The following is a 16602-nucleotide window of genomic DNA, read 5'->3' on the forward strand; positions in this document are numbered from 1 at the left end:
TGCCACCACTTTTGACACCCATCTCCCTGAACACCTCCTGCCTCAAGTACCATCCTTGGAAGGTAGGCTTTTAGAAATTTATTCATTCCTTCCAGGTCGTTCAATTTTTTTGAGTATAGTATTTTATGTATTTTCTTATAATCTTTAGTGCTTTTTGTAGTGTCACTTGTCATTTCTCTTTCACTTCTGATTTTACTCATTTGGGCTCTCTCTCTTTTTTTCTCTTTGAAGTCTGGCTAAAGTTTTATCAATTTTGTTTATCTCTTCAAAGAACAAGCTCTTGGTTTCATTGATCTTTTCTATTACTTATTCTCTTAGTTATTAAGGTTTAACAAATAAACAAATAGCCAAAATAATCCACATAGCACCAACTATAATAATCTTAAGTGTTTAAGAAACAGAACCTTAGGGACTTTAGGAAGTATTAATGGTCATTTTATAGAAGTGCTGATCAATAGATTTTCATAGGATGAGATGATGGAAAACAAATACCTTTTTTGTATATAAGATTTTGTGATCAACTCTTTATTTTTACTGAAGACAAAGTTATTTTTATAATATGAGTATGTTCAGAGAGAATTATTTTAGCATATACTATGGGTAAGATTGCTTCAACAGCAAAATTTCATCTGCTCAGTAAAATGTTTCTTTGAAACATCATTTAGAAATCTTTGTCTCAGCAAAGGCAATTCTTTAGTTTTATTGACTAGTGATAGTCTTGTGAGCACAACAGAGTTAGTGGATGCAGGCTCTGAACCCAGCCTTTGTACATGTCTATTAATTGGCAGGAACTGGCTCAAAGCTGTACACAGGAACTGTCAGTTGTCAGTAGGTATTTATGGAATCTACTAAGCAATGTAGAGAGCAAATTCTCTTTAATACTGTCAATGCTTTACATTATCCTCAATATTGCACCTTTAAGTAGTACGTGGTGGGGCAGATATCCAGGGGATAGGTGTCATCCTCTACAATCCGTCTTATTTTTATTACCTGCTTTGAACACTTAAGGGGCAAGAAGTGTCAAGAAGCCATCATAACTTATTGTGATCGTTATTAAACAATAGATTGTTCATTGTCATATTATTTTCCTGATCATATGCTAAAAAATGGACAGTCAAGGTGCAAATATGCCCAGAGATCATGAAATTTGAAGAAAGAAAGATGCTACATCTAAGATGCTACCACTGGAGCATCCAACTACCCCCCCCCCCCCCCCCCCCGCCCCGTTTTAAAGTGAAACAAGGAAAGCTAGACCTGCTTAAATGATGCTGGAAAGACTTCTTAAGTAATTGTATATAGTGTCACTGGTTTTCAGAAAGAAGTTCATAAAATAACACTACAGAGTGGCTCTTTATCTGGGTTAAGTGATAAAAGCCAGGCTTAGTTTACTCAGTCAGTTTGCTTCCTTAATGATATTCTGAAGCATTAAAAATGACTTTCTTCTTTGTCAATAGTACATTATGTATATCTAAAATGAGTGGAAGTTTTCCATTCTAATTTGGTTCATGGATTTTTTTTTTAATTAGTTGGTATATAAACTAGATTTGTGACATCAGCTATGACTCTACAATTATGTATCTTTTAATTTTTAAAAACTTCAATTACAATAAATATACATTATTATAATAGTTTCAGGTGTACAACATAATGATTAGATGTCTAATGATCACTTACAATGTGACCACCCTAATAAGTCTAGAACCTATCTGATACCATACATAGTTATTACAATATTATTGACTATATTCCCTATGCTGCATTTTATAACCCCATGACTGTTATTATAACTGGCAATTTGTGCATCTTAATCCCTTCACCTTTTTCGCTGAGTCCCCGAACCCTCCTCCCACCTGACAACCATGAAAATGTTCCCTGCATCTATGAGTTTGTTTCTGATTTGTTTGTTATTCTTTCTCAATATTGCTTTATCTATTGAAGATATTCAAATAGCATTATTGGTTCTTATTCTGTAAAAAATACTATTGGAATTTTGACATGGATTACATTGGTAGTGTGGACATTTTAATGATGTGAATTCTTCCTATTTATGAGCATGGTATATTATTCCATTGATTTTTATTTATTTCAATATCTTATAGTTATCTGAGTACAGGTTTTTTATCCCCTTGGTTAAATTTATTCCCATGTATTTTAATCCTTGTGATGTAATTGCAAATGGCATTGTTTACTTTTCCTTTTTTTTGTCCCAAATCAGTATATGACTTTATTACATCTTTAAAATATCACAAATAAGTCTGAGGAATCACTTGACATTTTTGCATTTCTGTAGCTGGACAATTTAGATCTTATTCATCAGCTTGCTGAACTGTTTCTTTTTCAGCAACATAGATACCATTCAGAAATATTCTGGTATCCTTGTTTTTAACTGTTGTGGCTTATTGAATCAAAGCAGCTGAATTTGATACAAGTTCAATATTGTTTCCTTCAAGAATTAACTCATCTTTCTGGGCTTGAGATATTGAACAAGCAACATCTGAACCCTGTAACCACATATCTTTCACCCAAGAAATTTCGGATTTCAACAAAAGAACCATTCTCCCAAATAATGATGTTGATGGGGAAGTGAGCATAAACAGACCTTATCTTGTAACAGAAGCTCAGTGTAACACCCTTAATCATGTTCTGTATATAACTACAAATAGTATGAAGAGTAACCAGTTCCTTTCTATTTCCCTACAATTCGTCAGCCTGGAGCCTCTTTTTCTTTCCAAGGAGACTGAGTTCTACATTGCTGTGATTGAAGTCTCTCCACAGGGTGCCTATGTGGCACTTCACAATAACTGTGTATCCCTTCAGAATGATGTCCACATTTTCTGGAATGTTCACAGTCTGATTGCTGAGAATGGCTTTCATCTTTCACAGTGATGCAGCAAAACAATGGGATTTTCTTAATTTCTCTTTCTGGTAGTTCTTTATTGGTGTATAAAACTTTGACTTATTTCTGAATATTAATTTTGTATCCTGCTGCTTCACTGATTTCGTTTATTATTTCTATTCTGTTTTTGTTGATTCCTTAGGGTTTCCTATACATAGTATCATGTCATCTGCAAATAGTGATGGTTTTACTTCTTTTTTTCCTATTTGGATGCCTTTTATTTCTTTTTCTTGTCTAATTTGTGTGGTTAGGATTTCCAATACTACATTAAGTGAAAGTGGTGAAAGTCGATGCCCTCATCTTTTTACTGATCTTAAAGGAAAAGCTTTTAGCTTTTCAGCCTTGAGTATGTGGGTCTTTTTTATATGACTTTATTACGTTGAGGTATGTTCACTCTATCCCTACTTTGCTGAGAGCTTTTATTATAAACAGATGTTGGGTTTTGTCAAATGCTTTTTCTCATCTATTGATATGATTATATGATTTTTATTCTTCATTTTGTTTATGTGGAGTATCACATTATCACATTGACTTGTGAATACTGAGCTAAGCTTGCATCACAGGAATCAAAGTCACTTGATCATGGTGTATAATATTTTTAGTGTATTGCTGAATTCAGTTTGCAAGTATTTTGTTGAGGATGTTTCATTTACATTCATCAGGGATATTAATATATAATTGTTTTCTTTGTAGTGCCTTTGTCTAGCTTTGATATGAGGGTAATTTGGTCTAGTTAAATGCATTTAAGGGAATTCTTTCTTATTTAATTTTTTTTTTAACTTATTGGGGTGACAATTGTTAGTAAAGTTACATAGATTTCAGGTGTACAATTCTGTATTACATTATCTATAAATCCCATTGTGTGTTCACCACCCGGAGTCAGTTCTCCTTCCATCACCATATATTTGATCGCCCTTACCCTCATCTCCCACCCCCCACCCTCCTTACCCTCTGGTAACCACTAAACTATTATCTGTGTCTATGAGTTCTTGTTTCTCATTTGTTTGTCTTGTTCTTTTGTTGTTTTTGGTTTATATACCACATATCAGTGAAATCATATGGTTCTCAGCTTTTTCTGTCTGACTTATTTCGCTTAGCATTATTTTTTTGGAATAGTTTGTGAATGATAGGTATTAATTTTTCTTTGAATGTTTGGTAAAATTTACCTGTGAAGCCATCTGGTTTGGACCTTTTGTTTGTTGGGAGTTTTTTGAATACTGATTTGATTTTGTTAATATTTATCAGTCTGTTCAGATTTTCTCTTTCTTCCTGATTTGTTCTTGAAAGATTGTAGGTTTTTAGGAATTTATCTGCTTCTTCCAGGTTGTCCAATTTTCTAGAATATAATATTTTGTAGTATTTTCTTTTGTGCTTTTTAAAAAATCTTGTGTGTGTGTGTGTGTGTGTGTGTGTAATGTTTGTCACTTCTCTTTCATTTCTGATATTATTTATTTGGGCCCTCTCTTTTTGTTTTCTTTGAAGTCTGGCTAAAGTTTTATCAATTTTGTTTATGTTTTTAAAGATCAAGCTCTTGGTTTCATTGATCTTTTCTGTTGTATTTTTTAGACTCTATTGTGTCTATATCTGCTCTGATCTTTGTTATTTCTTCCCTTCTACTCACTTTTGTCTGTTTTTCATTTTGTAGTTCCTTTAGGTGTAAAGTTAGATTGCTTATTTGACTTTTTTCTTCTTTCTTGAGCTATGTCTGTACTGTATTGTTATAAATTTCCCTATTAGAACTGCTTTGGGTGTGTCTCATTGATTTTGGGTTGTTTTCTTTTCTTTCTTTTTCTTTTTCTACTGAATGTTCAAATTTTAATTTTTTAAATTAAATTTAATAGGGTGACATTGGTTAGTAAAATTACATAGGTTTCAAGTGTACAATTCTATAATACTTCATCTGTGTATCACATTGTGTATTCATCACCCAAAGTCAAATCTCCTCCATCACCATATATTTGACCCCCTTTTATCCACCCTTCCCCCTTATCCTCTGGTAATCACTAAACTGTTGTCTGTGTTTATGAGTTTTTGTTTGTTTGTTTGCTGCTTTCAGTTTCATATGCTGCTTATGAGTGAAATAGGATTTTTGACTTTTTCTGTCTGACTTATTTTGCTCAACATGATAATCTCAAGATCCATCCATGTTGTTGCAAATGGCAGTATTTCATCTTTTCTTATGGCCAAGTAATATTTCATTGTATATGTATGTACTACATCTTCTTTATCCAATCATCTATCGGAGGATACTGTGGTAGTTTTCATGTCTTGGCTGCTATAAATAATGCTACAGTGAACATCGGGGTACATATATCTTTATGGATAAATGTTTTTCAGATTTCTTGGGTAGAGTCCCAGAAGAGGGATTGCTATGTTGTATGGTAATTCTATTCTTAGTTTTTTGAGGAAACGCCATACTGTTTTGCATAGTGGCTGTACCAATTTACATTCCCACCAGGAGTGTATGAAGTTTCCTTTTTCTCCACAGCCTCTTAGCTGTGGAGAAACAATACCAATAACTTAGTATTGTTATTACTTTTCTTGTTGATAATAGCCATTCTAAGAGTATGAGATGGTATCTCATTGTAGTTTTGATTTGCATTTCCCTAACAGCTAGTAAATTTGAGTATTTTATCTGTTGTTCGTTTATACATGTTCTTGGGAGAAGTATCTGCTCAGGTCCTCTGCATTTTTTTTTTAATAGGATTGTTTGTTTTTTTGTTGTTAGGTTGTATGAGTTCTTAACATATTTTGGATATTAGCTCCTTATTGGATGTATTGTTCACAAATAGCTTCTCCCATTTTGTTGATTATCTCTTTGCTTTGTTGATTGTTTCTTCTGTTGTGCAGAAACTTTTTAGTTTCCTATAGTACCATTCATTTATTTCCCTTGCCTTTGAGGTCAAATTCACAAAATCCTCTCTGAACCAAAGGTCCATGATTTTAGCAGCTATGCTTTTTTCTATTCAATTTATTGTTTCAGGTCTTATGTTTAGGTCTTTGATCCATTTGGAGTTAATTTTGGTATATGGTGACATATAGCAGTCTAGTGTCAATCTTTTGCATGTGGCTTTCATTTATCTCATAGTTTCTTTTGTTCTCTTCCCTAATCTAATTGTTAACCCATTCATGGTTTAGTAGCATATTATTTAGCTTTCATGTGTGTGTGTGTTTTTCAGTTTTTTTTCTTGTAATTGATTTCTAGTGTCATACCATTGTGATCAGAGACAGTGGTTGATATGATTTCAATCTTCTTAAATTTATTGAGACTTATTTTGTGGCCTAACATGTGGTGTATCCTGGAAAAGGTTCTATGTGCACTTGTAAATAATGTATATTCTGCTGCTTTTGGGTGAAATACTCCAAGAATATCTATTAAGTCTATCTAATCTAATGTGTCATTTAAGGCCATTGTTTCCGTCTTGATTTTCACTGAATGATTTATCCATTGATATCAATAGAGTGTTAAAATTCCCTACTATTATTGTACTGCTGTTGATCTCTCCCTTTATGTTCATTAATATTTGCTTTATGTGTTTATGCACTTCTTCATTGGGTATGTAGTTGTTTACAAGAGTTCTATTCTTTTGTTGGGTTGATCCCTTTATTATTATGAAATGCCCTTCTTTATCTGATGTTACAGCACTTGTTTTAAAGTATTTAAAGTATATTATGTAGGATATAAGTATTGCTACACTAACTTTTTTCATTTCTTTTGCATAAACATCTTTTCCTGTTTATTTACTTTCAATCTGTGTGTTTCTATTGATCTGAAGAGTGTCTATTGTAGGCTGCATATGTACAGGTTTTGTTTTTCATTTGTTCAGCCACCTGATATGTTTTGACTAGAGCATTTAGTTCATTTACATTTAAAGTAATTATTGTTATGTATATAGTTATTGCTATTTTATTAAATGTTTTTCTGATTGCTTTTGTAATTCTCTGTTCCTTTCTTATTTTTATTATTATTTATTTATTTATTTATTTATTTATTTATTTATTTATTTTTGCTCTCTTCTCTTGTATGTTGGTGACTTTCTATGATGTTATGTTTTGATTCCTATCTCTTTAATTCTAGAGTATCTCTTATAGATTTTCGTTTGTGATTGCCATGTGCTTCATATACACCAAACTATGTTTATAGCAGATTTTTAAAGTTGATGATCACTCAAGTTTCCACATATTCTGAAATCAGAACAATTTTTACTCACCTCCTCCATATTTATGTTTTGTCCATATTTTTCACTTTTGTGCATGTGTGTGTATCACTTGTTATTATTTAATTATACATGATCTTCCTACTCTTGTCTTTTAACTTTTGCAGTATCTTCATAGTTGTTGATCCACTGCCTTTACTAAAGGTTTGCCTTTTTCAGTGAGTTTTTTCTTTTCATATATTTCCTGATTCGTATTTTTGATCTTTTCTTTTTTATTTAAAGAAGTCCATTTAACATTATTTGTCATATTGGTTTAGTGGTGATGAACTCCCTCAGCTTTCCTTCTCTGAGAAACTCTTTATCTTTCCTTTAATTCTAAATGATAGCTTTGCTGGGTTGTAGTTCTATTTTTCTTATATCACTGATTTTTTCATGCCACTCTATGCTGGCCTGCAGTTTCAGTAAAGAAAATTAGCACCTAGTCTTAGGGAAGCTCCCTTATACCCAATTAACTGCTTATCTCTTTCTAGTTTTGATATTCTCTCCCTGTCTTTTATGTCTGGCATTTTAATTATGATCTGTCTTGGTGTAGGCCTCCTTGAGTTCCTCTTGTTTGGGACTGTCTGTGCTCCTGGACTTGTATATCTATTTCCTTTACCAGGTTAGAGAAATTCTCAGTAATTATTTATTCAAATAGGTTTTCAGTTTCTTTCTTTTTCTCTTCTTATGGGACCCACATGATGTGAATATTCGTATTCTTGATGCCCTAGAGGTTTTTTATTCTTTTTTTTTCTTTTTATTGTTCTTTTCTAAAATTTATTTTTTATTAGTTTCGGGAGTACAAAATAATGATTAGACATTTATACCCCTCACAAAATGATAATACCCTCAAAGTCTACTACACCTCTGTCATTGTATATACCATGTTTCCCCGAAAATAAGACCTGGTCTTACATTAATTTTTGTTCCAAAAGACGCATGAGAGCTTATGTTCAGGGGATGTCATCCTTAAAAATCATGCTAGGGCTTATTTTCTGGTTAGGTCTTATTTTCAGGGAAACACAGTAGCTGTTACTAAACCATTGACTACTATATATGCCAATTAAGTTTGTGAACTCATCCTAGAAAAAATGCTACATACCTCATTGCTGAATATCACTACAGTCACCTTCGAAGTACTCTCCATGGGAAGCTGTGTACCGATGCCAGTACCTCATCCACCCTTCAAAGCAGATTTGGAACTCCTTTTTTGGAATGGCCATCAGAGCTGTCATCGTATTACCCTTCATGTCCTGAATGTCATCAAAATGTCTTCCTTTCAACATTTCCTTTACCTTCGAGTAAAGAAAGAAGTTATTGGGGGCCAGATTAGGTGAGTAGGAAGGGTGCTCCAATATAGTTATTTGTTTACTGGCTAAAAACTCCCTTGCAGACAGTAACGTGTGAGCTAGTACATTGTGCTGATGGAAGAGCCATGAATTGTTGGTGAAAAGTTTAGGTTGTCTAACTTTTTCATGCAGCCTTTTCAGCACAAATAGGAAACTTGGTGAACTGTTTGTCCAGTTGGCACAAATTCATAATGAATAATTCCTTTGATATCAAAAAAGGTAAGCAACAAGTTCACAAGTTCATGAACTTAATTGTCAAAACTTTTTGTATATTTCTTATGCTGGACTTTGCATCCCGTGACTATATATATAAAATTATATACATAATTATGTCTATATAATTTGCATCCCATGACTATATATATATATATAATTATGTACAGAGGGTGCCAAAAAATGTATACACATTTTAAGAAAGAAAAAACTGTATTAAAATTGTAATATTCAATATATACCGATAACAAAAGATGAAGGCAAGTCACATGTATACATTTTTTTGGTATGCCTGGTGTATATATAATTATAAATATATACATATAATCACACACACACACACACACACACACACACACGAAGGTCTGATAATTAAGTTCACAAAATTGTTGCAATGATATTGCTAACCTTTTTTGATATCAGAGGGAGTATTCATTATGAATTTTCACCAAGTGGACAAACAGTTCACCAAGTTTATTATTTGGAAGTGCTGAATAGGCTGCATGAAAAAGTTAAACAAAAACGACCTGAACTTTTTACCAACCATTCATGGCTCTTGCATCATGACAATGCACCAGCTCACACAGCACCGTCTGTGAGGGAGTTTTTAGCCAGTAAACAAATAATGGTATTGGAACACCCTTCCTACTCACCTCATCTGACCCCCAATGACTTCTTTCTTTACCTAAAGATAAAGGAAATATTGAAAGAAAGGCATTTTGATGGCATTCAGGATATCAAGCGTAATACAACAACAGCTCTGATGGCCATTCCAGAAAAGGAGTTCCAAAACTGCTTTGAAGGGTTGACAAGGCACTGGCATCAGTGCATAGCTTCCCGAGGGGAGTGCTTTGAAGGTGACCATAGTGATATTCAGCAATCAGGTATGTAGCACTTTTTCTAGGATTAGTTCGCGAACGTAGTTGTCAAACTTAATTTTGCGTGTGTGTGTGTGTGTGTGTGTGTGTGTGTGTGTGTGTGTGTGTTTGTGTATTTGATTATAGTTGACATTCAATATTATTCTACATCAGCTTCAGATGTACAGCACAATGGTCAGGCATCTACATAATCTATGAAGTCATTCCCCCAATAAATTGAGTACCCCTCTGGCACCCTACATAATCTATACATTATTGATTATATTTCCCCATACTGTATTTCACATTCCTGTGACTATTTTGTGACTACCAATTGGTACTTGCTAATCCCTTCTCCCCATCACCCATCTCCCAAGCTCCCCCCATGTAGAAACCATCAGTTTTTTCTCTGTTTGTTTTGTTTGCTCATTTATTATGTTCTTTAGATTCCACATTTAAGTGAAATCATATGGTATTTGTCTTCTCAGTCTTATTTATTTCACTTAGCATAATATCCTCTCAGTCCATTGATGTTGTTACAAGTGGTAACATTTCATTCTTTTTTATGGCAGGGTAATACTCCATTGTATAACTATAACACAATTTCTTTATCTAATCATCTATTGATGGGCTTTTTGGTTGTTTCCATATCTTGGCTATTGTGAATAGCACTGCAGTAAACATAGGAGTGCATATATTTTTTTCAAATTAGTGTTTTGCATTTTTTTTGGATAAATATCCAAGAGTGAAATTGCTGAGTCATAAGGTAGTTCTGTTTTTAATTTTTTGAGGAACCTCCATATTGTTTTCTATAGTGGCTGCACCAATTTGCAATTCTACTAACAGTGCAGGAGGATTTCCTTTTCTCCACATCCTTGCCAACACTTGTTTGTTAATTTATTAATGATAGTCATTCTAACTGGTGTGAGGTGATAGCTCATTGTGGTTTTTATTTGCATTTCTCTGATGATCAGTGATGTTGAGCATGTTTTCATATGTCTGTTGACCATCTGTATGTCTTTTTTAGAGAAATGTCTCTTCATGTTCTCTGCCCATTTTTTAATTGGGTTGTTTGTTCTTTTTGATGTTGAGTTATATGAGTTTTTTATAAATTTTGAATATTAACCCCTTATCATATGTATCATTTGTAAATATCTTCTCCTATTCAGTAGGATATATTTCTGTTTTGTTGGTAGTTTCCTTTGCCGTGAAAAAAGTTTTTAGTTTGATGTTGTCCCATTTATGTATATTTCCTTTTGCTTCCCATGTATGAGGGGATATATCAGTAAACATATTACTAAGGGTAATGTCTGCGAGTTTCCTTCTTATATTTTCTTCTGGGAGTTTAATGGTTTCGGGTCTTACATTTGTTTTCAATCCATTTTGAGTTTATTCTTGTACTCATATAAGGCATAAGAAGATGGTCCAGTTTCATTTTTCTGCATGTGCCTGTCCAGTTTTCCAAGCACCGTTTATTAAATAGACTTTTAAGGGGGGCTCCCATGCAGGGCAATTTCAGCCTTGCCTGTGACTAGCATGAGCTTCCTGGTAAGGAGACTCATAGGTATATGTGGTTGGCTGCAGCCTGTGTTGGACCTGGAGCCATTTTGGGGTGGCCTTGTTGTGAACTGAAGCTGGCTGCCACCAATAGTGGACCTGAGGCAGCTTAGCAAAAGGCCCGGTGCCCCCTAGGCCTGTTACCACCTGCCAGCTGCCCGTAATGCCCAGCCATTGAAAGAGGCTCATTAAGTGTGAATGCCAGGCTGGTTGACCTGGTGTTCAGGTCAGACAGTGCTGTTGGCGATGCAGCACTAGCTGAGCAGGGTGGAGTTCTAGGGTATTAGGAGACATGACTGGTGGTTTTTACAATGTTAATGCAGATTCAGTTTATAGTCTAGTGCCCAGCCTGTGACCACCTTGCCCCGTGTCTCAGGAACACTGCTGCCTGCCATCACCTCAGGATAACAAATTCCCAAGAGCTGCACGTGAGTGGTTGCAGTGTAGTTTTTGGGTCACTACGGATTACCAAAATCTCCTCAGGCCATTGCAGATTTTCTGATGCTTTAAAAAACCTCCTCCTCGGCTTGTGAAGGCCCTGACAATGCAGCTCTTGGTGGGTGGGTGGGGTTCCAGGGAGCTAAGGGGTGTTGTTGGTGATTTCTATGAATTCAGTGCAGTCTCGGTTCTGCTCCACACTGGTGCTGAGCCCAGGACCATCCCACAAAAACTCTTAGACAACACTACGGCCACTCCATCTCTTGTCTAAGCTTCGGTGCAGGTCTTAGTTAAATGCCCTCCAGCAACTGTTTGCTGGCCCACCACAGGCCCTCCACCCACTTTAATCTGGAGTCTGTGGGGTGGGGCCAGCAGCCCAGCAGTCAGCAGTTTCCCTGGTGATATAGCACAAGCTGTGTGGAGAGCAGGGACCCAGGGTGTTACCAAGGCAGTGTGCACACACGGATTCCTCCAGACCAATGTAGTCCCAGACTTGACTCTTTGGAGGAGAGCTTAACTTTGGAAAGGTGGTGCCCCCCTATAAGCCACACATGTGCAGACTCCACACAAGGTCAACAATAGATCCCTGATCCTCCAGTTCCCTCACCAAAAGCAATCAGGTCTGTCCTTCCCCCCACATGTCCCTGAGTCTCCTGAGTTGCCACCACCTCCACCAGAGACCAGGTGAGTGCCCCCCAGTGAGCAAGTCCATGTATTGGCTATACAAGAGGGCATCTGGATTTCCAGCTGCCTTCAGCCCCACCTGGAAGGGCAGCCAGAGTCCTTACTGATTTCCACTGGCAGATGTAATGAAAGCTCCTCTTCTCAGCACAGGACCCCTGAGCTGAGAGCCTGATGTGGGGTTGGAGGGGCCTCTTCCCCTTCAGGGGGTACCTCTGCCACTGAGTGACCCTGTCAGCATTCAATCTCTCTCTGTGGGTTTGGGGTTAGCCCGTTTCATGTCTCTGTCCCTCCTACTAATCTCAATGTGCCCTCTTTTTTATATCCTTAGTTATAGTGGTTCTGTTCAGCTAGTGTTCAGGTGATTCTTAAGGTTGATTGTTCTATAATTTACATGCAATTTTGGTGTGATCCTGGGATGCAGCAGTCACAGCATTTACCTAATCTGTCTTCTTGAATTGAACTCCTGATTTTGCTGCTCTTTTTGGATGTTTTTCACCACCTTGTCTTCCAGATTTTGTGTTGATCCTCTGCTTCTTTTAACATGCTGTTGATTGATTTCCTCTAAAGTATTTTTCATTCCAGCTATTGTATTCTTCATTTCTGACTAGTTCATTTTTATGTGTTCTACCTTCTTTTCTATGTTTTCTTTTTGTTGATGTTCTCACTTAGTTTACCTATTCTTCTCCCAAGTTCATCGGGCATCCTTACAACCAATGTTTTGAACTCTGTATCTGATAGACTGCTTGTCTCCATTTCATTTAGTTCTTTTTCTGGACTTTTATCCTGTTCTTTCATTTTGGACATGTTTCTTTGTCTTCTCATTTTGACAGACTTCTTGTGTTTGTTTCTATGTATTAGATAGACCTACAATGTCTCCTGGTCATAACAGCGTGCCCTTATGTAGAATGTGTCCTGTGGAGCCTAGTAGTGCAGCCTCTCTGGTCACCTGGGCTGGGTGCTCCAGGGGTATCCCCTGGTTGGTTTGTGTGTCTTCTGTTGTTGTTGGGTCTTGATTGCTGCTGGCACATTAGTCGATGGAGTTGAGTCTCATGCTGACTGGCTGTGAGGGCTGACTGTGACTATAGCTGATCAGCTGTTGTGTGTGGGCTGCCCCATGAAGCAAGAATTATTTTAGTTGGGGGTTGGTGCTATCCAAGTACACCCTCCAAGTGTTTCTTTTAAGGATCTTGTTGGGTAATGCTCTGGTGTTGTCTGAACCCAGCCACTGAGTTTGTTGTTTCTGGAGTCTTTGGGAACGGGCTCTGGTACTGGCTAATATCAGCTGATGCTTGTGTGGGTTCAGGGTTTCTTGGTAGGAATTACAAAGTGATCTGTGCTTAGTTGCCAAAGATGGACTTGGGGGTACTTTGAGGTTTGCTGCAAATCAAGGTCAGTTGCCATTTGTGCTGGGCTTGGAACACTTTGGTGGGCAATATTATGTGAGCTGCTGCCAGCTGCTACCTGTGCTGGATTTAGGCCACTTAGTTCAAGCTACATTACAGTTCAAGACTAGCTGCTGCTTACGCTAGGCTCTGGCCACATGATGGAAGTTACAATGCAAATTGGGGCCTGTTACAACTTGTACTGGGCTTAGGGCTGCCTTAACTGTACGTTAATGCTGGCTACGGCTTTTTTGGGGTTTGTAGATCTGAGAGAGTCTGCATCACAAACTTAGTATAGCCACCACTTGTTTGAGTTTTGCAGATATTTGCGCAAGTCTACAGTGCAAGCAGAGATGGACCAATTGTGAAGAGGAAGCACTGGAGGAGGCTGAGGCTGAGCTACTGAATTGGGTGGGGCAGGGTCTCAGGAAATCACCAGGATAGGGCAAATAGTGTTAGCCAGGTTAATGTAGAGCACAGATTTGGTGCCCATCTGTGCTGGATTGGCTGAGTCAGAGGAGAGAGTTCAATGAAGAAACAAAGCACGTGCCAGGGCTTCAGTTTCCAGAAAGAATTGTCCTGACCCCTGCCCCTCCAGCACTTGTCCTGAAGTTTGTCAATTTGGTTGTTTCACATATTTCCCTGGCATTTTTTTGAGCTGCTGCTCCTGCCCTGGAGATTACAGGGAGGGATTTTGTGAGCAAATAAGTCTGCATGGTCCCTTTAAGAGCAGCACTTTGGTCTCTTGTAGAACTTTGTCTCACTCAGATGTAATCCTTACTGGATTTTGTAGCCAGATTTTATGTGGATTATTCTTTCTGGTTCTGGTGCCTCAGGCTGGGGACCTCGGTGTGGGGTTTTGACCCCTTGTTCCTCAAGGAGTACCTCTGCAGCTGAGGTATTTTTTCCTTTTCTTAATTGCCACAACATGAGTGTGAAACCTGCCTGGTTTGCATCTCCATCCCTCCCATCTCAACATGGTTTCTTCTTTATATCCTTAGTTGTAGGAATTGTGTTTGACTAGTCCTCAAGTTGTTCTCAATGATAATTGTTCTATAATTTATCATTGTTCTATAATTGTTGCAATTTTGATGTGATTGTAACAGGAAGTGAGCACAGAGTTTACCTACTCTGCCATCTTGACTTGAAGTTATAAAAAATATTTCTTTTTAAAATGTTTATTAGATCTTATTTGAGCCAAACTGAAAACATATGTCAGGAAGCAATATCTCAAATCCTTTGAGGAATAACAATTTTGTAGCTCATTTTATGCATTTGAAAGTAAGGAGGAAACATAAGGAAAATTACATGGAGGTTGGAAAAGAACAAGGTGGGGATTGGATTACAGAATAGTTTACAAGATTATGTGCTCTTTTGAGGTAGAATACCCACTTCAAGGGATATTACTCTGGTATTCCAAAGGTGTGTTAACTTAGATAGACAAGAACAATGGAGAGGGCTTCTTAAAACCTTTTCTTCCAAGGCCTGGGGCAGGACTACCCACTATGTCCTGCCCACTTACGAATTTATGATCAAATCAGTCTGTGAGGTTCCTTTCCTTAGGACCCCCTTTTTGTCCACAGTTCCCCCTTTTGGTCATAAATCAATCCAAAGGATGCACTGATGATCAACCTTTCAGATAGTGTGCTTTCACAACACCAGGAAGGCTCATTCCTAGGAAGTCTCATATTGACAATGTCTTGGTAGGAAATGGATAATACCATAACCTTGGGATCTGAGTTGAGGCCAAATTTTCCCCCAAAGGGAAGGGCAGGTAAATGGATGATAGTCAGGTCTTATGGCCTTCAATATTAAAAAAACAAAAACAAAATCACTCTGAATCATTTCTATCCTCTGAGCTATCATGATCTGAGTTTTGCTTCTTGTTTCAGATTTCTGTATTTTGTACCTAGTATAACATTTACATAAGCCATGAAATGAGTATTAACAGTTGTCTTATACATGTTCAGTAATCATAAACAGTTAGACTATATAGAAAAATAAAAAGAACAAGTGTAGCTATTAGTGTGACTAATGTCATTAGCAAACAGGAAAAGACCATCAAACAGTAGATTCTGAGTTCAATATCAATCCATAGGTACACAGGCCTTTCAGTGACTTGGGATAGCTGTCTACATCTGGTGTCAGTGGCTTCTCATCCTTAAGGTGTCTGTGATGTCCATAGAAAAGGGTAGATGTCCATTCACAGTTAAGCACTTGATAAGTTTCCTTCCAATGAGGTTGGAGAGTGTCTTCTACTTGATGTTCTTTCCAATAAAGAAAATCTTCAGGTGGCAATCAAATGATCTTTAAAATTTTTGTCTCCTGGGAGCTCGCTGTGAAAGGAAGCAGTTAGCAACTTGGCATTTTTATGAAAAAATGACTCTATTAAACCTTGGTAATATTGTAATAAGTCTTCTTTCAATAGTGTCAGCTCGCAAATTCCTTCATCTAATTTAAATCTGACTTAATGCTCTATGATGTATGAAGAAATGTAAAATCTGAAAAAGCTGGGGAGCTGGGAAGAATCAAATGGCTGTTTTGGGTTTCCCACAGCCCCAACTATTCATTTAATTTACAACCATTATTTATTCATACAATATACTTCAGTTTTTTTAATCACTTATTTTAAAATGCTTCCCATGCAATTAAAGATAAAAAAAGCAAATCCTTTGAGGTGTTCCACTGGCCCTTCTGAAACACTGCAGATATATATATATATATTATAATATATATATATATGTATATATATAATAATATATATATTATGCATATATAATAATATATATGCATATTATATATAAAATATATGTATAATATATAATGACATATATTATATATGTCATTATATATTATATAATATATAATATATATTATTATATATGTATTATATATAATATATATTATATATTATATAATATATATAATATATATTATTATATATGTATTATATGTGTGTGTGTGTGTGTATATATATATATATATATATATATATATATATATAATGTTTCCCCGAATATAAGACCTAAC

The 16602-nt window shown here is 36.3% G+C and overlaps 1 pseudogene; it reads right to left on the bottom strand.

Annotated features, from left to right (window-relative positions):
- Positions 1-2306: 2306 nt before the first annotated feature.
- LOC117033630 (60S ribosomal protein L9-like) lies at positions 2307-2874 on the bottom strand (annotated as a pseudogene).
- Positions 2875-16602: the final 13728 nt, after the last annotated feature.

Source organism: Rhinolophus ferrumequinum, chromosome 14 (assembly GCF_004115265.2).
Source record: "Rhinolophus ferrumequinum isolate MPI-CBG mRhiFer1 chromosome 14, mRhiFer1_v1.p, whole genome shotgun sequence".
In the NCBI taxonomy this organism is placed as follows: domain Eukaryota; kingdom Metazoa; phylum Chordata; class Mammalia; order Chiroptera; family Rhinolophidae; genus Rhinolophus; species Rhinolophus ferrumequinum.